General features: G+C 42.9%; 1 long non-coding RNA gene across 1 annotated transcript; it reads left to right on the top strand.

The window, feature by feature from the left end:
• Positions 1-15,673: 15,673 nt before the first annotated feature.
• LOC148109639 (uncharacterized) lies at positions 15,674-20,185 on the top strand. Its single transcript, XR_015725073.1, has 3 exons — positions 15,674-15,772; positions 18,791-18,918; positions 19,789-20,185. It is a non-coding gene; the product is annotated as an uncharacterized LOC148109639 (long non-coding RNA).
• Positions 20,186-20,484: the final 299 nt, after the last annotated feature.

Raw genomic sequence — 20,484 nt, 5'->3', positions numbered from 1 at the left:
CTGCGCCACCCAGGCGCCCGGGTTGTGGGCTTCTTGATTTTTCAGCCTGCCTTCTGGGGGAGGGGCCTGCCGCGCCGATACTCAGGCAGCCCTGTTTGGGTAGAGTCTCCGTGTCCCCTGCGAGGGGGGATGGGGATGGGCACTCCCTGAGCCGGTATTTCCAGGCTTTTGTTCTCTGGCGGCTTTCCCTGGCGGTTTGCTGTGCCTCTTCTGAGAGTGAGAACAGCAGCGGCCGAATTTCAGCCTCTGTCACAGACCAGAGGGATTGCGGCCCGTTCTCTACTAATGTTCTGGCCACTTTAACTCTGTTACTGTTGGTGCTGCTCAACCCTGCAGCGTCCCGGGATGTGCGCCCCACACCCGGCGTCCCAGCCCTCACTTCCAGGGCCGGCGCGTCTCTGTCCTTTGTGTTTCTAACGCCGCCAGCCGCCCCGCGCGTGCTCCCGGGATCTCCCGGTCTCAGTCTGGATCCAGTGAGCGCACCGGGATTCCGGTGATCCGCGAGATGCCTGGTGGCGCGCGCTCCCGGCTCACGGTCTCAGTCTGCTCTTTTGCGGGTGCCGACCACGAGCCCCGCCCGCTCCCCCGTGCAAGTGGCTACCGCTTCCCGGCGCCCGATCGCGGCGGCTCCCTCCCCCTTCCGTTTATCTTCCGATATCTCTGCACGGTTTCCTGGCTCCCCGCTTCGTACCTCAATACTCAGCGCTGGAGATGTTCATTTGTAGAGATCCAGATGCATCTTCCTGCGTCTCAGGCTGGTTCCGTGATTGTTTAGGCTGGTCTGGTACCGATCCAGCTCGACTCGGAGGACCGGCTGGAAAAGGGGTCTCCTACTCCTCCGCCATCTTAACTCCCAAAAAATCTGTATAGTAAGATATTTTGAGAGAGGGAGACCACATTTATATAACTTCTATTTCTTTAGTATATTGTTATTTACATACTTATATATTTTTTGTATATTTATAAATGTTTTTAAAATACTTCAGTATATTATTTACATATTTATAAAAATATAGTATATTTTTATTATAGTATATTGTTATAATTGTTCTTTTTTATTTTAGCTATTGTTGCTAATCTCTTACTGTGCCTAATTTATAAATTAAATGTTATCATAGGTATGTATGTATAATTAAAAACAGTATATATAGGGTTCAGTACTGCCTGTGGTTTCAGGCATCTGCTGGGGGTGCTGGAATGTAACCCCTTTGGATAAAGGGGACTTCTGTACCTTGGTTTCAGAGAGGAATCAACAGAATAATTACAGAATGCCTCTTGTGATGCTCCAGAGACAAAACATGTGAAATATGGTTCTTAAGACTTTTGCCTCTTCATTATTCCTCCAACTGAAGCTATCGATTCTAGTCATAGAGATTCTAGGTTTTCAATCTATTCCGAATTCCAAACACTGCCACAATAGTAATAAATAGAGGATGAATAGGACTTGGATATATTTAATTGATACTGAAAATTACATAAATCGCTACTCTAAATTTTTATAGTAAACTACTATATGAACTCAAATGGGATAAAACAATAAAAGAAAATCAAAGACAAAACAAAAATAGAGATACAAATCTAAGCATTTCCCAGCTCACTCAAAGATTTAACTAATTTAGGTTTGGTTCCTCCCATAGTGAGAAAACAGCAAAGCCTATGTAGTTTTTAAATTTTCTTTCTAAGGCAAAAAGAAGATATAGATCAATTGACAAATCTTTATTATCCAGAAATACCTGATTATTCTGAGTTAATACACAGGGTTCAGTTACGTGTTATCTAGACTGGTGCTGTCCATAAAATGTAACGTGAGCTACATGGGCAGCGTAAAAGTTTTTAGTAGCCTCATCTAAAAAGTAAAAGGAAATAGGTAAAATTAATTTTAGTTTTATGTATTATTTACCTAACCCGATATAGCCCAAACATTGTCATTTTAACACATAAGCAATATAAAAAATTATTGGGGTATTTTGTATTTTTTTTTATACAAAGTCTTTGAAATATGCTATGTATTTGACATTTACAGCACATCTCCATTTGGACTTTCCACATTTGAAGTGCTCATGAGCCACATGTGGCTATTGGCTATTATAATGGATATCTCAGATCTAAAAGAATCATGTATTTCATATTAGGATAAAATATTACTATGTGTTTACAAGACTTCTTTCTACAGTTTGGTAATATACTTAGGGATTTTCCCAGCTAATATCTCTTTGAAGTTTGTCTAATTAGAAGCATCTAAGATACAGTGTTTCAGCTTGAGGGTTTTTAGGGATCAAGTCTAAAATCACTTTCTGACTAAAATGGCATTCCTTTGTGGAAGACAGGAAAATCACAAGTGTTTGAACAAATGAGTTTGTTTTTCTTTCTGTTTGACTTTAGAGACAGTAAATTTTGAATTTTAAGTTAACATTTGCATGGTATTTCTTTTCTTGTGAAGCAGAAAAACATTGATATTCTTTGAAGACCTAGGGAATTACAGCTAGAATAACAGCTTCATGTTGGATATGTTTATGTAATTATAGCACTTGCTGTAGTGTATTGGGTGAGAATACACTTTCCCAGGGATTTTCTACAACCCTATTCAACATGGAAGTAGTAGGATGATTTCCTTGCTCTCAAGAATGAGTAATAGCAGAGAAATCCACTGGACTGATGTAGCGATTTGGACAGAAACAAGGGACATCTCATGCTTGGATGATAGACAAAGAGTTACAGTCAGATCAGGGTTTCAGTAGATGGCTCCACAACTAGATGGTATTTATTTATTATTTATCTAACAAATATTTATATAATGTTTATCAAGCACCAGGGGTTGTGCAAGTACTTAATAAATGTTAACTTATTTTACCCATATGACAACGGTACTATTAGCATCCCTACTTTACAGATGAGAAAACTGAGGCATGGAAGGGTTAAGTGCCTTATAGTGGTCTCAGAGCTAGTAAGTGATGGAGCTACGAATCATACCCAGGTTCCCTGGCTATTCATCCACACTCTTTATCACTCTTCTCTTGACAGCTGTTCTGAAGACTTGTCACTAAGCCTTCCCTCTGGTCCTCTCGGCAGATGGATGGTCTCAGTCTTCTGAAATTGGATGTCACTCTGGGAAAGAGGTCAGTGAGATTTTATTTTCATGACCCTCTCAGAATGAGAACTTGAAACACATTTTAAGTTATCCAAAATAAAAATGCTACATTTTAAAAATCGTATCTGAGTTTCATACCTGCTATACCAATATAATTTATTAACATCAATAATTGGTCTCTGGAGTCTTTGTTTATATGCAGACTCTTCAGTTCTTAGAACTCTGAAGAAATTGTGTTAACCGTGATGCTGTAAGATGGGACCAAGAATCTTCAGGGCTCAGGGCAGAGAGGAAGCTCCTTCTCCGTCACCTCAAATGTTGGCTATTGAGTGGTAGTTCTTCCTTGCTCTTCCTGCCAAAGGGTAAAGAGACAAGTCAGGCAGTGTCCAAAGGGGAATATGTCCTTCCGTAGGATATGTTTTTGGAAGAGCTAAGATTATCTGTAGTTCAGTGTGAGTGCAAATGTTGGATATGGGTTAGCTAAAGAGGGCAGGATGAAAGCATTAGAAAGTCCTGCCACAATGTCAAAAGATGTAGAAACAATTAAGAAAAATTCCTTTTTTATGACTTGAAAACAGAAATAAATCACTCCAGTGTTATGTTTCACTGTAGACACCAAGCTCTGTGGTTTCTCTAGTTGCCTAATTGAGAAGATGATTATTTATTTAGCCCTTATTTTGTGTAAGGAGCTGGTCGCCCTCATGATGAATTATTTCATACAAATCCAAAGGCAGTGGAATTTTCACATTTGTTAGGAAAGTCTGCCAGGCACCTTGACCAAGCTGCCCTCGAGTGTGGTATTTTCCTCTGAAATCCTTCTTAAAATACAGCCTTATTGATAGTTTTATGCCTGTTATTATAGAAATAGGTGAAAGGACTGTATTGATGGGAATAGTAGTTTTTAGATACATGAAGAATAATTTATTTCTGGGGTGGACTGTGGAACCAGAGATGGTGAATTTGAGGGTACACGAACCAAGAAGTGTACTTACATAAACAGACTTGATTAATAGTAATCAATATTGGGCAATTCCACATGCCAGGTACAACCTAGCTTGATTACATGTCTTATGAAAACTTCACAAAAACTCTATGAGTGAGGTACTATTATCATTCCCTTTTAAAGACTAGGATATTGATGCACAGAGGAGTTAAGTAACTTGCTTCAGGTCACAAAGCAAATAATATCAGAGCTGGGATTTGAACCCAAGTCTGTGTAACTTCATGCTTTGAACCATCACACTCCACTGACAGGATGAGGAATTGTGTGTGTGTGTGTGTGTTGGGAGAGAGTTGTTCTAGATGGAATCTGGCAAGCTTTTTCAGGGAAGAACCAGATAGTAAATATTTTAGGCTTTGTGGGTCACATATGGTCTCTATTACATAATCTTTTTTATAATCATTTAAAAATATAAAGTCTATCATTTTAGCTCTCGATTTGTACAAAAACAGGTCGCAGGCTAGATTTGGCCTGTGGGCTACAATTTGCCAGTTCTTGTTCTAAAAACTTCTTTTTTTTTTTTTTTAAGATTTTATTTATTTATTTGACAGAAAGAAACAGCCAGTGAGAGAGGGAACACAGCAGGGGGAGTGGGAGAGGAAGAAGCAGGCTCATAGCGGAGGAGCCTGATGTGGGGCTCGATCCCAGAACGCTGGGATCACACCCTGAGCCAGAGGCAGACGCTTAACGACTGCGCCACCCAGGTGCCCCTTGTTCTAAAAACTTCTTAATTAAAAAAAAAAAGATTTATTTATTTTAGAGAGAGAAAGAGAGAGTGAGCTGGGGAGAGAGGCAGAGGGAAAGAACCTCAAGCAGATTCCCTGCTGAATGCAGAGCCCATGGTGGGACTCGATCTCACAACCCTGAGATCATGACCCTTGCTGAAATCAGGTGTCAGATGCTTAACTGATTGAGTCACTTAGGTGTCCCTAAAAACTTCTTATTTTGATGGGCAGTAATAACGAGTGTAAGTTTTGAAAGAAGTTTATAAAACAGAAATTCCTACATTTATCTATGGCATCTTCTATCTTCAAGTTTTGTGTTAGTAGGGCGATATTGCTGCATTCTTAGAACGTAGGAATGTTTCACTAAACTTGATAAAATGTAAATACTTCAGATGATTAGACAAACATTTATATATTTAATGTATGTGTACATATGCATACATATACACCTGTATGCATACATAGGAGTTGATATATATATGAATTGATTTCTGAATCCAGTGCCCAATCTATTCTTCCATAGATTACACATCGAAAAAAGTCAAAGTAGGTATGGTATAAAAATTTGGTGCATATTACTGGGTTTCAGGGTGGGAAGCAGTAATAAATTATGTCTAATGAAGATTAGAATGTTAGCTTTGCTACTGATGGAGCTATACGAAAGCACATAGCTCAGGTGTGGGTTTCTAGTGATTGACCTCTGGAATTAGAGAGAATTATTACTCGGCTGGTCTTAGGCTGTGCTGGACAACTGCCATCCTCCCCACACAGGCAGAGTCTTGCTGTGAATCTGGTGTCTCAGGAAGAGTACCTTGTGTCTTTGCAGGGGGCAAAAGAAGAGAGTAAGGTTGAGTTCTGCACACCCAGAGTCTCCTACCCTAAACTTGCCCATCGCACCCAGATAGCATAAGCAAGAAACTTAGCCTGAAATTTCCAATCACGGTGCTAGTTTTATTATCCATAGTGGAGACCCTGAGTGAGAGACTGGTGCTCAACTGTGAAAGGGCACTCCAATGGCTATTTTATCATCATTTTATGGAAAACTAGATGAAAAACACAGATGTCATTTCAGCTTTTTTGTAGCCTGAAAAGGTAAGTCTGGTTTGGCCTCTTGTTATGTTTTGTCCTGGTCAGCGACGTTAATGTCAGTCTAATGATTTATTGTGCTGCTGAAATGCTGGAAGTGATCTAGGCTCTGTCACTCACTCGGGTGGCACCTTGTTGCCCAGGGGCAGGGATGCCTGCCACCCAGTCTGCACACCTGAGGGGCCTAATGCCAGAACCTCAATCATTGCGTTTCAGTGGGATTGATTCTGGTAATCTAGATCAGTAATTTGACCGGTGGGGGTTGAGGCCCACTTGGGTTAGTCTAACTCAAAGTGACACAGGCAGAAAAGGATTAAATTGCCCCTATTGTCTTTCTTCCTAACACCAACTATCTCATGATACCTAGAAACCACTGATTTTTTCCTTCGCCATTTCCAGATCCTTGCATTTACTGTGTAGTTGGAATGTGGGAGTACAGAAGGGGCAGAGCCATCTGCTCAAGGTCATGTGGCTGTCCTCATTCCTCCCCTACTGCATCCTGTTTTTTCTTCTTCTGGGTTCTTACCTCTCCCTCCCTCCCATCCTTCCTCCCTCCCTCCCTCCCTCCCTCCCTCCCTCCCTCCCTTCCTTCCTTCTGTCCTTCCTTCCTCCCACATACCAAATATCTGATAAGTACTTACCCTGTGCCTCTGTGCTCCACACTGTGGGTACAGCAGCAGACACATCAGGTGTTTTAGCTTCATGCGGCGCCTAGACCTCTGTTATAGCTTTTGTCTACTTGAAGTTCACCAGGGGTCTTGGATAGGTAGATATAAATGTCTGGAAACGTAATCCCATATAGTATTTTGTCTGATTTGTGAAATTATTTATATAGAAGGCATTTAAAAGACCTAAAATCACATTTATTTTACATGTGCTGAATTATATTTGTTAACCTGTATTAAATAAACTAAAAAAAAAATAAAAGAAACAGTAATGTAGGGATGAGGGAGGGCGGGGGGCTCCATTGTGGTTCACGGTACAGACCAAACATCCTCATGCCACAAAGCACTGTCAGTGTTCTTCGAGAAGGGGATATAGGCTGCCTTCTCATCAGTTTCCTTCTAGCTTGTGTCTGTTTTTAACCTACGAAAATGTAATGTTTTTGGTTTTTCTTTGTCTATGTGGTCAATAAGGAGAACATTTGTTTTGAAGAGCAGGAAGGCTGTAGACAACGCCAGTGAGCCAAAGATACGATTTTCGTTATGTCACTGAGTAATTCACAAGAAATGCTGGTGAATAGCAGCTGAGCAACTGGAGGAATAAGGGCACTTTGAGTTTGGGGTCATCTTAGGTAATACATGGCAGAGACACAGAACTTAGGATACATCCCACATCTGTCATAGGAACATAATACAGGAGCTTTAGGGAGCTTGCAATTAGTTTTTGCTTAAGGGGTGTGATTTCAGAAATTCACTTTTGCCTATTGGGTGATGAATCACAATTAGTATATTTGAAATCATTGCTGGCTAACGTGCCCCCACCTGGTCCCCTGAGAGCGGCTTCTCCTGTTCTCTGCATTTCCTTCCACATCATTGAAGAATCACTCACACTACTATGTATTAGTGATGAGGCAGCCTGAGATTTTTACTTCTTTCCTCTTGTCTCTGATACACCATTGGATTGATTTACTTTAATTTACAACTTCTGATTTCCCCCAGGGCATAAATGACTCATGGCTGATCATGCTCCCTTCAGTGGATTTTTAACCTTTCTTTGCTTAATATACTTATGAAAAGGGTCAGAGACATTTCATTCCAAAGCAGCAGGGCCTAATGGCTTCTGGGAGTGAACGATTCTTTCTTGCCTTTTAATTTAAGAAAGTTTCAGACGAGGCAGCTGCAGAAGTGGGGCTGGTGAAGAGAGACAGCTGAGGTTGGGCGGTTTCGCCCGGTTACCCAGCAGGGCTGGGCTGATTTAATGGTGTGCAAGTGATGTAAAGGAATAGGCAGGTCCGAAAGATCAGTTGAGAGGTCATGCACATCAGGCATGCCGCCCTCTCCTGGAAGTCGGTGTCCTCTCCTCTCCATCCTCATAGAGAGGGGGAGATGTCATCCAGCTGTCACAGTGAAATATGCCCCTTGGTGACGACTGTAGAACTGTGAGATATTTCACCGCTTTGCATGAGAACATCTTCTTTCTCTTTGGTGCAGTGATTGGAGATGAAAAGTGAGTTTTAAGCAATAAGAAAGATAAAGAAATGACAACTCCCCCTTGTCGCATGTACCCTTTGTGCAGACTCTCAAAATGGCCCAGCTATTTCACAAAGTAAAATCAACTTCCATTAGCCCTAGAAATGAAAATATTGGGCATGCTGCTGTGTATAAGTCTGAATAGTTGCTAAAGAACTAGTCAGTCTATGGAAATTTCTATTTAAACTACTGTGTATCCAGTGACACATGATAGCATGTTACCTGTGTTGTTTATGAAAAGTTTAATGATGTATTTAAGAGAAGGGGTATTAAGGGATGTATACTGTGATTCTATTTAGTAAAAAGCATACATTGATATAAAAGTTTGGAAATACAGACATCAAAATATTAATAGGTATTAGTAGTACTTATCATTGAGTAGTGAGATTTGAGAAGTTTTGTTTGCTTTGCTTTGTAATTTTTCTACATAGGAAATGTCAGGTTTGTATGATAAGAATTATTAAATTAAATATAAAATTCCTGGTAAGTTGAGTCAGCCGGCTGAAGTTTCATAAATCTGAAGTTACTTTATGAATTCTGCCCGAAGCACAGGACCTTTGCATCCATCTTTACGGAGGCTTTGTAACTCAGACTCACCATTTCTGATGCTGCTGTCTTCCTACAGAGTTTGAGGGCCAGAGGGTCTGAACAATGGAAGGCTTCTCTGAGGTTTCCTAGGGCCCTGGTCAGGGTTCTTACTCAACTGCTTCTCCTTCTTGTGACAAACCGACTCATATTCAATAGGAGGAAGATGCGAGCTTGGGAATTATTCCTGGTCAACACGTTTCCACATCCGCTTGTCCAACTGTGAGCGAACTCCCATTTCTCTACCCCCACAAAGCTTTTGTTCATGCCTCTAGAAAAGAGAAGAGTAGAAGCAGTTTTTCTCATATGGCTATTTTCATTAAAAAGTGTATATATACGAATATGATGACCAGTTTGTAAACGAGGGTGTGCTGCCTCTTTAAATGCATTCACATCTCTTTACATTTTCTGATTACTTGCTCAGGCAGCTATCCCATAAAGCAGGAGGTCCCTTACCTTGTACTTGAGGGTCACGTGTCCCATCCCCCAACGTCCAACATCGGGGGCTCTTCAGTCCTCTCTACCAAGAGCCAAGCAAAGGGAACTGAAGTCCCTCATGGCTGTTGTCTCTTGAAGCCACAAAGTATTGTCGTGGATGTTGACTCCTAACGATTAGGTGCCTGCTCCCTGTACAGGACACAGTGGGCCCAAGGTCAGACTCCAGGATGACTGTTCTCTTGGTGTCCTCTCCCCAGCTTTGCCATTATTCCCCAAAGCATAGGACAAAGCCATACGCTTTTCCCAACTAGACCTAAAGTCCCACAAACTTGAGCCTGAGTCAGCAGCCTACACATTTCAGGGAATTTTATTTCATGAGAATATTCATCTTTCCCTGCCACTGTGTCTTGGTCTGCCCTCCCTGGTCTACTCCAACAGGTAAAGGCTAGCTTTGCATCTCAGAGAGCAGGGATCCATATGGGGACTTCCTCTCCGCTTCCTGCCAAAGCTCTGGGATCCTCATGGGCAAGAATTCAGTGAGAGGTTACTCGGTGTGACTAGGCCATCTGTGCTTGCTCGTTTGTGATGATCAGAGTTAGGCTCCTACCCTCCCACAGAGACCGGGAGGCAGGGGCACTATCTTTCTTGATTGTATTTCAAAGGGATGTCTTCCAGGTCCTTGAGAAAGATATTCCTGAGTTGAAGAAGATTTACATCTCAAAGGGCAGAGGAGGAATTTACAGTTCCAAGCTTCTAAAGTAAATGCGCTAAGGAAAGGGAAGTCACGGGACTATAGTCAGGAAAAAGGTCTAAAGTTCAGTCAAGCGGAGGGGAATATTAAGACTGCCTTGGTGGGCAGCAGCCTTGATACAATCACAAAAGGTTCTCACCTCCTCAGTTTGCAGTTTTAGGCAGGTATAATTTCTTTTTTTTATAATGATTTTTTATTATGTTATGTTAGTCACCATACAGTACATCCCTAGTTTCTGATGTCAAGTTCGATGATTCATTACTTGCGTATAACACCCAGTGCACCATGCAATACGTGCCCCCCTTACTACCCATCACCAGCCTATCCCATTTCCCCACCCCCCTCCCCTCTGAGCCCTCAGTTTGTTTCCCAGAGTCCATAGTCTCTCATGGTTCATTCCCCCTCTGTTTACCCCCCCTTCATTCTTCCCTTCTTTCTCCTACCGATCTTTAGGCAGGTAGAATTTCTTCACTCACTTTGTACCAAAGCATTATTATAATGCTTATACCTGCCTAAAGCGGCGAGCTGAGTCTATTTTTCTTTTCAGTGACGACTTTGTAGGTTTTCTGTTCCAACTTTATAAACAAACTGGCACCACTGTTCCCTCCACATCTCAGGCCAGCAACTCAAAGAGAATTTATTTCCTCAGAAGTCACCACGATGCCATTTCCTATTGTTTGTGAATGTAAAATGTATTGCAATGTGTCTTCATTTTTCTTATTCAGTGGTTAAAGGAATATATAAGGGAGTTGGTAAAAATTTATTAGGCTGATAGGTTTTTAGAGGCTGTTCTAAGTTCCATGTAACTATCTTAAAGGTCTACATGAGGAATTATGACCAGAACTACTAGCTCTATTAAGATGAAGACAACACAGAAATCTCTGTCCAATTAGAAACCCATTCTGTCCTCTGGGCCTGTCAAGTCAGGTTCTACAAACATGAATATTTTCTGAGCACCTCCACAAGGGGCATGGTGTGTGGTTTGTTCTGTTCAGCAACAGTGAGAAGCAACCTCACATTTGCATTGCAAAGTGTATTGACACTTCAGTCATTTTTTTGAACCAGATTCACAAATAATGAGCACCTGTTCTATGACACCCACCCACACAGATCTTGCTTGCAAATGACTCAGGCTATCGAGGAGCCAAGATACAGACACGTGGACAGTTGAAATAAAGATGACTTAAATGTTCAAACTATGACCAGAAATTTCATCTTGAGGGATGTCAGCAATTACAAAATGAACTCCACAGACATTAATTATGACAGGAGGTGAGGCTGGGAAAAAGAGCTACAAAATGGACATCCCGTTTCTCCGCAAGCGTGCTTTGCCTTTCCCTCAAACTCTTGCAGGGGGCCCACATCCTTAAAAATGTTCCATGTGCGTGCCTCTTCCCTCTTCCTTGTTTTCCTCTGCTCACTCTTCACTGCACTTCAGGATCCACTCTTCCGCTCTTCAGTCCACCATCTGAGGTAACACTCCCGCCCTCTGCGGGGGGATGCCTTCGTTTCAAATTTCTCCCTCTCTGGCTGCCTCTCTTAGTTAACCTTCTCTTAGTTAAAAGTAAGTCATGCGATTTCCTCCACGCTTTGTTCTTTTTGGGCCTTCAGTGGGTTGGAGGAGGTCTACCCACACTGGGAAGGGCCTTCGGCTTTAGTCAGCCGGTCAGGTCAAATGCTAACATCTTCTGGAAACACCCTTAAAGACACAGCCAGAAATAATGTTTAGCCAGGTATCTGGGCATCCCACACCCCAGTCAAGGTCACACTTAAAACTAACCATCACACGCAGCGTCAGCATCTTACTGACTGTTAGAAATACAATTTTGGGGCACCACCTCAGACCTACTGAGCCTCATCTCTGGAGGTGGGTTCCAGAAATCTATGTTCTAACCTGCTCTCCAGTGGGCGCTCACGTACATGAATGTTTGCAAAGTACTGCTTTAGAGGGCTGCTCTGTCCTCTTTCTGTAATGCCCTGCTTAATGGTGTGCTCCCACCCTTGAACATGCTTTATACCAAGGCTCTAAAACTCTCTGCCTTGAGTCATTCCAGAACCTGTGTGGGTGTCCATCAGGGGACGGTTGTTTTTGGGGGGTGTGGAAGGAGCTTGTCTATGTGAAGGTGTCCATACACGTGTGGGGCAGGAAGAGAAGGGCAGTGAGCCATAGGCTGGGGACTATGTTTTTCTGTTCTGCTACTTCTAAATTTGAACCTACCTCCTGGGTCATTTTGAAGTTGTATTTATTAAGAGAGCACTAGAGAATATGTTTTATTTAACTGTTTGCTAACTTGATTTATACCATTTAAACATCAGATATATGGTATGAGGGCCTCTATCTGTGCTCTTGGCCCAGGCCTGCAAATGGTAAGGTTGAGACTGTTCTGAATTTTTAATGTTGGTTTCCTTTCTGTATCTTCTATGGAGCTGGAACTTCTTGGGGGCAAGGACTGGGTCTGAACTGACCCTCCCTCCGTTGCCTCCTGTGGGGACTGGCATTAGTGACTTAGCAAATGTGTGCCAAATGGTGTACACATGAATGAATGCCTTTTTGAAGGGTGCGGCTGCCAGGGAAAACTTTGTAGGGGAGATGCTGGGCCCACCTCGTTATTCCTTGGGCAGGACTGGCGAGACCACTGCAGACAGGTGGGAGTATCCTCAAGCAGGCAACACTCTGCTGTCGTCCCATTAATTGTTAGAATTAGGGAAAATAACGGGGGGATAACATCCACATATTGTCATTCCGTGGAACTTATTCCTCAGACCAAACAAACCTAAGTGAGCTTTAAAGTCTAAGCAAGGTAAGAAAGAGAGCTGAACATCATAGATTAATTAGAAGTAATGAAAACAGCTGTCAAACTAGTCTGAAACCTTGGCTTACTACAATTAAATGTTCAATACAAACTAATTAAATTAGCAGTTCCCAGGTGTTGGCTTTACAGGCAGTATAAATTATGCATTGAGGTAGGAAGCTCTGTCCATACCAAGACCTTATTTCAGTGGTTCTTCTCATTTTATGGTTTTCTGTGTGGCATTTGCCTCTGGTTTCATTGTAATGCCTCATGTTAGATCCGTCACAAGGAAGCAGCATAATTGAACAATTGCACGTGGATGCTGAATATTTAAATAGGTTCATATTTTGATTTTTTTCTCTCTCTGCGAAATTCTTCTTTCACGAGCGAAGGCCAGATCCCACAGATATTCTCCAATCTTGTTGGCTCAATACATATCAGGGAATGCTGGAAAACAAAGGCTTTATAAATACAAGATGTATTATTAATGCTTGCTGCTGTGAAACGCTGATGAGAAATAGGAGCTGACTGCATCCACTGCAATTTCTCACTCAATTATGATGGTTGGGGAAGAGCATTGATTTCTAGGTGGACTGAAAACAGGTTTTCTTGGTTTCTGTTTTTCTCGCCAACACTGGGTCCAGTCTCCATTCTTGGCTCTTGCTCTTGGTGGCCTCATGCATTTCTTTGGACTGCTCTTCAGTCATCATTTTTGTAGGGACCTCTGGCATTTGGATTGTTCTTCAGGGGTCCTTGACTTTTTTTTTCCTTTCTCTAAGCATTTTACTTGGCTCTCTTCATAGAGTTGATGGTTTGAAAGATTCAGCCAACCAACCAATCATCATTAAGAACCCACTTTGTGTGTCCGACCCTGGACCAGGCTGGCAGGAAACTATGAAGTAGAATGAAATCTATTGTCTGTTCTGGGACACAAAGCCTACAGTCTGATCGAGAGGTTAGGACACATAGGTGAAATGACATTGAATTACGCAAATCATGTGTGCCGAGGGCCAATCACACTGTGCAAAAGTAGGCGAGGACTTCAGCAGGGATGTTTCCAGCTGAGGAGATAGGGGTGCTCCACGTCCGTGTTTACACTCTTCAGCATCCTCCCGGCAGCTCTGAGAGGGTGTTTCCCAAACTCTATTGACCCTGAGTTATAGTCGGAAAAATATTTTATATCACAACCATTCACATAGATGGCTGTGAATCACCGCAGCTGAAGATTCACTAGACAATACTGAAGGCTTTCTGTGGTACTTTCTAGTCTATTCTTTTATACTCTATGAAAATACCTTGTTTTATGAAAAGCAACGCAGGCTGCAGTCTCATAAATTGTTAAATGCCCCCACTAATTAGTTGCCATTCACGATCCAAAAAACATGGCTTTAGAGGCCTGACTTAAAATCCGGCAACTACTTTCCACCGTACAACCTCCTCCGCTCCCCTGTCGACCCCCTCCCGTAATAGGAAGTGCACGGGATCATCAGCGTCACTGCCGTGGAATAGCTAAGGGTAGTTCTGGGTGTCTGCATAGGATGGGTGTTCCTTCTATAGCATTTGAGGACCTCTCGCCTCCACACCCCCATTAGGCCAAACTGGGGTTGCTCGTGTGGAGTGCACGAGTATGGGAGAGCGGTGGAACCCCTATGCCAAGCTGACCCATAGCCACTTAGTTGCTTCACGTGTTTTGACTGGGTTCCAGACCGTTATTTGGGGGAAGTAGTAGGAAGCGCAAATAGGTGTGGAATGTCTGAGGAGGATTTTCATAATATTTCTATGCCCTTGAGGGATTTGTTCTCATGGAAGATTAAGGTGATTATTCCTAGTGTCACTTGAATATTAATGTATCTTCAGGAAGTCTTTTTCTGGACAAATTTATCTGATGGTAGTTGCTTCTTAGGATAACACCAGTATTTGGCTGGAATAATGTTTCATTAAACAGTATCATTTGTTCATTTACTTCACCGTTCGCAAAGACTTTCCTGTAGTCCAGGCCTTCTGCTTGGATCTGCGTTATCATGTCCTGACATACGACTGCGTCAGAATCTGGGGAGAGAGCCATGTAGAATGATTCCCATGAAAGTGCTACAGAGAGGTTTCTAGGAGGGCCTGTGGCCACAGAGGTGCAACCCCCAATTTCCTGGGAGGTCAGGGCAATTTCTTGGGGAAGGTAACTTTATGAAGGAAGAGGCCGAGTTTGCCAGGAAAAGACTGAACTTTCCAGGCGGAGGGAACAGCATGTGTCAAGACAAGAACAACAAAGACAGGAACAAGCCCAGAGCTGCAGCTGGCAGGATTAGTGAGGGCGGGGGAGAGAGAGATGAGGCTTGGAGAAACATGCCAAGGTGAGGTGATGAGGAGGCCTTTATGCCACGCTGAGGCTTTTGGACTCTGTCCCTAGAGAACTGGGAGGGGATGCATTGAGGAAGTATAGTAAAGGAGTGATATAATTAGAATTAATGTTTTGAGAACATTGTTTTGGTAAATAGTATATTTCTAAAGAATTTTCTGTGGTGTCCTAAGGCCACACATACTTTTAGAGTGAGGAAAGAGGGTGTGGAGTATAGACCAGTGTTTTTCAAACTTGAGTTAGCATCAGGATCACCTGGGGGGCTTGTTAAACTACGGGTTGCTGAGACCCACTCACGGAGGTTCTGGATTAGTAGGTCTGGGGCAGGCCCCCACAATTTGCATTTCTAACAAGTTCCAAGGTGATACTGCTGCTGCTGGTCCGGAGACCACGCTTTGCTTATTGAATGCTCTGGTTGGAAGAATAATGGCCCACAAAGATGTCCACGTCCTAATCTCTGGAAACTACGAATGTATTAACGCTAGATGAGAAAGAGGAATTGAGGTTTTGGATGGAGTAATCAATAAATGAAGGTTGCTAAAAAGCTGACCTTACAATGGGGAGATTACCCTGGGTTATCCAGGTGGGCCCAATGTAATCACAAGGTACTTAAAATCAGATGAGAGAGAGAGAGAAAAGGAGAGTCAGCAGGAGATGTGACCACTGAAGCTTCAGCAAAGGGAAGTCATGTTTCTGGCTCCGACGGTGGAGGAAGGGGTCTGTTGGTGAAGGAGCGGGAGCAGCCTCCGGAAGCTGAGAAAGGTAAGAAGATGGATTCTCCCCTAGAGTCTCCGAAAGGCACACCGGCTTGCTGACACTTGTTTGCAGCCCGCGGAGGTACGAGTGCAGCGTACAAAACTGAGGTGATACAACTGTACTGCCGCGAGCCACTGAGTTTGTGGTCCTCTGTTAGAGCAGCAACAGGGAATGAGGACAAATGCCACCAGGTACTGTGGCGGGTGCTACAGCTCAACGATGAGAGCCGACTTGGTCCGTGATCCCCAGCTTTCCTGTTTTTTGTTCTCCTTTCCAATTCAGGACCAACCAAGAAAGCCAAGTGTGCTTCCCAAACTACTCACGAAAATGCCCTGTCTCCAGCTTCCCTTTACCAATAATCTCGAAAAAGACCATCCTGAAGCCTTTCCTTTTATTTTTTTCCCCCGCTGTAAGGCATTTCCACTCTCTTGCGTACCTTTGAATCTCTGCCAATCGTAAGTGATGGCAGCTGACGCTTTTGCCATAGCAAGTTCTGCATACATAGCTTCTGTTCTCATTTGGGTGATCTTTGTAAATTTCTGGAACGATAGTTCTCTACTCTTTTGTTCTCTTCTTATTCAGGGATTATTCTAATGTGGTTGCTGTTAGTGGAGGGGGATTTTGCCCTCTCCCCCACCTCACTCCTTCCTCCACAAACTCAGGGACCCTGGCAATGTCTGGGGATGATTTTGGTTGTCAGGACTGGGATGCTGTTGGCATTTCATGGGTAGACGCCGTTGTCGGATGCTGCCAAACTTCCTTCAATGCACAGAACACCTCCGACAACAAATAACCTGGCTCAAAGTGCTGATAGTCCGAGGCTGAGCAACATGGATGTCATGGTAGGAATTTCTGGCCCCCATAGAGTAGACAGGTGTGTGTGTGGAGGGTTTAAATTTTTTTTTAAATCAATTTTTTAAAAGATTTATTTAGAGAGAGCGAGTGGGCGCAGGAGTGGGGGGGGGCAGAGGGAGAAAGAAAGGGAGAATCTCCAGCAGACTCCTGCTGAGCATGGAGCCCTATGTGGGGCTTGATCTCATGACTCTGAGATCATGACCTGAGCTGAAACCAAGAGTCGGTTGCTTAACCAACTGAGCCAGCCAGGTGCCCCTGGAGGGGTTTTTTAAGTGAGTGGGACAATACTACTGAAATAAGGTGGCCAACAGTCTGTCTCTATTCACTTTTACTAGGCTTGGTTTTAAAGCAAAGACAGTCCTTCTGCTTCCAAAAAAGAATATGACCTTCTTTGCCCTGAAGGAGCAGGAATATCTAGTGTATTTGGTCCTCTGCTTAGTAATGACGAGAGATTTATAATACATGTAAAAATATGCTAATATATTTACATCTATTATCTTAACATATACATGTGAGATCGGGCTATAACATGAAATCTGCATGTATGGATTGTGGAAACGATCTCTTTCCTTCACAGGTATATCATACGCACAGACACACAGTGATGTATCTGTTTCTAGCTGGTTCAATTTGCAAAACTACTTCCCCAATTCTCTCCTTCTGCTGGTGCCCCAGTCAAATGGGGTTTTTCAGTTGAGCTTTATGTATTGGAGACAGTCTCCTCTCTGCATCTTGGGAGCTGATTTGGAATGCGTGCTATCGAAGCCTCCGCATTCCTCATGCATTTAAAACAGAGCTGTAGTTGGAGATTTTTTCCACAGATCGACCTCTAGTGTTTCCGACTGACAAGCTCGGGAAGAAAGAGGTGAGGTGAGGCGTTAGCTGTGGAGAGAGATATTCTCGATCCTTTTGCTCTGACATTTTGCAAGCTCACAGGCTAATTAATCAATTTCATTAAAGAAGAGAGAATGTTGCCATGGTATCATGAGGCCTGTTTATACTGTCACATTAAGATTCCAGGATATTTTTAATCTTTAATTACCAACTTCCATTTTTCTTTTCTTTCTTTTTTCTTTCTGGAATTGGCAAAGGCCTTAAAATTTCTTTTTTTGATTCTGTGGCTTTCTGCCAGTGTTTTCTGAGATTGAAATACTAACTGAAACAGAGCTGACTCTCTTCTTTGAGAAGAAAGAAAGATGACCTCTGGAGCCTTGTTTTTGTGCAAGATTTGATTAAAAGTTCCACAGAGGTCATTGTACCAGCTTGCTTTCCACACGTGCTTACGCACAAGAAGCCACTAATTTATTGCCAGAGACACGGCCCAGAAGGAGTTTTATCTATAACGTATGTAACATGTGCTTGAAAGGATTGAAAATATCTCCGGAAATATATTTAATTCTAGATTTTTCTTTGACCTACAGCATCACAGAAATACTTAGTGTAATGAGAAAACCGGTGATTTTCTGTTCTGGATGATAGTTTTCTGGGAGCATCAAGAGAATTAGAAACAGCCAGTTTCATTGAAAGAACCTGTTAACTACTTGAAGTAGCAAGTAACACTCTGATCACACAAAGAGCGCTTTTCTGGCATGTTTTCTAACTCCTAGTCATTACGGGGATGAACGAAGATAGGGAGAGAGAAGGTGCAATGTAGTTTTTGAATTCGATCAGACTGAAATCCTTCCTATTAAAGTAGACCAGGAATAACATAATAAAAACCAGTCAGACTTAAACACTGTCCTACCTCTTAGGAAGGTGTGAAAATGTATGCAGTATTTTTTTTTCTTTTTTTGATTTATTCTAAAGTGTCTGTGCTTTGGGGGATTTGGAATCTTATTGAAGAATGCATGGAAAACAAATGTAAGGGTGTCTAGCTAGTGTGTCCTCCTCTGTGTCTCGTTTATGCATTGTTATTAATGTTTAATCTGTGGCTTAAATCCTGTTCATTTATAAGACCTGCCCATTTATGAGATATTAGTGGCATTGACACATCAGGTTTTTCATGTAGCTCAGCAGTGCTAAGTGGTGCTTCTGGAAAAAGAACCTCACTTCAAGGACAAAGGTAGTGTCCTAGCAATGCCATCTATACAGAATATCTCGGAAATAAAGTGCCTTTCAGTATGGAAACCGTCCACCCCACAACCAGTGAGAATTTTATTTCATTTGCAGACTGGCTTGTGAGCTGCTTTGTGGTCTGGGCTGACCACTCTCAAGCTTGTGGTGACTGTGCCCTCATAGGTTCCACACGAGAATAATAATTAGAATTGCCTGCTAGCATGGCTGGACAGCCAGTCTAGGTGAGTCAAAATCCAGTTCTGCAGTATAAAAAGGGCTCTATTTTCAGCTATGTCCTGTATTCAAAAGAAAAAAAAAAACCACACACTGCAAAACTGAAAAGTTGTCAACCTATTTCTTGGTGGAATATTTTAAGTATGATTGCTACTGCTAGAAGTGTTCAAGATAGGATGAAAGTATTATTGTAAATTGGACTTTGGGCAGGATGATCGATTTAGATAAAACCTACCTAATACTGCATTTTGGCCCTAGAGCATGTAAGCTTCAGGTGCAATTGCGTAAGAAAATTGCATAAAGGCAATACACACCCAAGCCCTTCTGCAATGTAACAGTACTAATTAAACCAGTATTGAGGGTCCCTTCAGTGTTGGTGCTCAGTGCTGGGGACTGGAGATGATACTAAAATAAGACCTGGTTTCTGCTCTCAAAGGACTTAGACACCTTGGTAGGTTGGATGGAAGGACACAGATAAGAGAGGAATTTAGATACTCTGTTCACATAATTAGTGTATTTTGATTTTAGTTTGACATAGAGTTTATTGCAAATCCATTTCAGTGTGCTAACAGGAACTTTTCCCAGGAAACGAATATTTAGTCCCTCCTCTAGTTGTTTAAGAACACTTTGAAGGGACGGTCTAGCCTAGCCTTGGGGAATAATTTCCTAGATAACTTGATGCCCTGAGGGGCAGCTTGGTGTTTGTGATAAAGGGTTTGGACCTTGAGGGGGAGAACATACAGGGGCAAAGTCTGTGGAGGGAGACAGTCTGGGAGACCTGCCGCTGGTGTGTGGGGAGCTGTGCTCTCAGTGTGCATTTGTCATGATGGGAAAGTGACGCGTGGGGTTACGACTTCGCTGTTCATTTATTTACACAGGCAGAGACTCTCCCTGGAGTGTCTTCAACGCATGCGATGAGCGCAAACGCTGGATTCGGATCAGTGAGCTGAGAGAAGGGCAGCATCACACGTGGCCGCGGAGGAGGGTGGTGGACCTGGGAGGCGCTGTGAGCACTGTTCATTCTAGAAAGTAGGAGGCCTGGTGGGCGTTTGGCGAGGCTGGTTGGCTGGCTGTGGGGCCAGATTTAGGGGAGGGTAAATGACCTTCCATGGAAGGCCTGCGCGGTCAGTGTTTCGTCTACCAACATAAGGGCTCTGTCTCTTACACACAGTCACATAATCCCAGTTCTGTTCACTTTCAAGGCAATTAGGTTTTTTTTTTTTTTGTTTGTTTGTTTTGTTTGGTATGTGTTTTTTGTTGTTTGATTTTTGGTGGTTTTTTTTTTTTTTTTTTTTTTTTTAAATGAGAGAGCATGTGAGTTGAGTGAGGGGCAGAGGGGGAGGGAGAGAATGTGCAGCAAGGTCCATGTCTGGCTCGGAGCCCGATGCGGAGCTCCATCTCACAACCCTGAGATCGTGACCTGAGCCGAAACCGAGCGTCCACTGCTTAACTGAGGGAGCCACCCAGGCGCCCCCAAAGCAACTTCTTAACTGAAGTTGTACTACATGAGCTATGAACAACCAAGTGGAGCTTTTCTTCCACTTTGGAGGAAGGTGTGTGTGTGAGAATGTGTG

This window comes from Ursus americanus, chromosome 7 (assembly GCF_024610735.1).
Source record: "Ursus americanus isolate L20-20 chromosome 7, mUrsAme1.1.p, whole genome shotgun sequence".
NCBI lineage: Eukaryota > Metazoa > Chordata > Mammalia > Carnivora > Ursidae > Ursus > Ursus americanus.
Note: the sequence above shows the minus strand (reverse complement) of the source record. Positions and strands in the feature narration are given on the sequence as shown.